Source organism: Cyprinodon variegatus, unplaced genomic scaffold (assembly GCF_000732505.1).
Source record: "Cyprinodon variegatus isolate N-32 unplaced genomic scaffold, C_variegatus-1.0 Scaffold1652, whole genome shotgun sequence".
Lineage (NCBI taxonomy): Eukaryota > Metazoa > Chordata > Actinopteri > Cyprinodontiformes > Cyprinodontidae > Cyprinodon > Cyprinodon variegatus.
In genome coordinates this window covers 66,005-67,727 of record NW_015152105.1, presented here as the reverse complement: position 1 = coordinate 67,727, position 1,723 = coordinate 66,005, and positions in this window count along the sequence as shown.

Below are 1,723 nucleotides of genomic sequence, written 5' to 3'. Positions count from 1 at the left end.
TATTATATTATATTATATTATTGTTTATCAATTGCCTTCATCTCCTCAAGACTTTACTACTGCAATCCACTATTACAGTGAACCTGATTCCAAAGGAAACCCAACACCTTCAATATTTATATAACCTTTAAAATAATTTTGAAAGAATGAGATTTGTAAAAAATTGTGAGATTGTGGAAAAATATAACATCTGAAAGAATTTTGAAGATGTCAAATCTTAAAAATAAATGAAAAGAATAACATTTGAAAAGTAAAATATTAAGAAATACATTTCAGAAAAAAGATTAATTGAATAAACTTTAATATCAAATTTCATTCTTTCCTTTTTTAGTTTTATTTCCGGATTGCATTTTACAAAATATGTTCTCTGCTTGCAAAAATAGTGGAACAAAATTTACTGCAAAATTGGGCCTGAAGTTCTAGTTTGTGTTTGCTAACAGTTGAGAAAAGCTGTAAATACTTTGTATCACACGTTTTACTATCCTTACAGTGGTTAGAGCTCACTGTAGGATACAGTAAGTATTGGCAAAACAAAACAAATGAAGTACATCTCTGACGTATTTTCTGCAGGGGTGAATGTGGCTCTCACTCCATCCAAAGCCTAAACAGCAAACAGTGATTGATCGTGTAAGCAAGCTGAGGAACCATGAGCTAAGAGGATTTTGACAGTCCCCATATATTAAGACCAGAGAGCTTTTTTTTGTCCCTGCTGTCATCATTAGAACTACAAGCCTCACTCAAACTGGTCTCCAGGCCTCTAATAAATCACCGTAATTTAACTTTTGGAAGAAGAAAGAAAAACTCGGTCTGTCCGCCGCTGCTATTTTTTTTCAGTCTGACAGTGGAGACAAACTGACATTTCTCATAATGTAGGTCAGCGTTTGAACAGCAGTTCACGCGTCGCAATTTAGTGGTGAATATGTCATGCGCTTGTCATGTATTACGGGCACGTTAAGGGCATTAAGCACTTGTAAGGCCTTCAGGGACAAGTCATTAGCGATGAATATTAAACCTCCCATATGTGCCGAGCAAGAGACACTAAGGTCCCCCACTATACCTTTGATGAATAGCATCATCTAATCATATTTTCCACTGGAACATAACAGAGAAGAACAAAGCTTAATCTGCAGAAGCTGCACAGCTTCAGAGGGGAATATCTGAGCATTATTGTTCTGCACTTCCAGTGTAAGTAATAGGGGCTATTATAGGGCTCATATTCAGACCTGTAGGAGGAGGAGATTAGAATTTGAGACTTTGTTTCCGCAAGTAGCGAGCAATTCAGCATGCATTATGCCTATCGTGCTATTACATGCCACTTGAGTCTCCCTCCTGACAAGCGCAGATAATCAGGATGAAGAGACCCAAATAAGATAAAGGTAAAAGCTAGAAACAAGCAGGTGAGAATGTTTTTAGTTTTGCAAATCAGATCCTCTAATTACCACCATCTGTTCTTTGAAGAGGGAAGAGAGAATGAAGTGCTGCGCTCTGAATTGGTAATTAAAGATAAATAAGCAGTATAACAGGAGGAATCTGGTATTTTTCCTGTAAGGGTGACACATGCAGATTCTGTTTGACACCTTTGGGTTTATTAAAGTAACACTTTCTACTATTCTTTTTTTTCTTATTTGTCAGAAGGTTGCTCTTAGAGTGACAGTAAAGTTAGCTTTGAATTAAATGAACTGTAGCCTTCAGCTGATCCAAAATGCTGCAGCCAGAGTTCTGA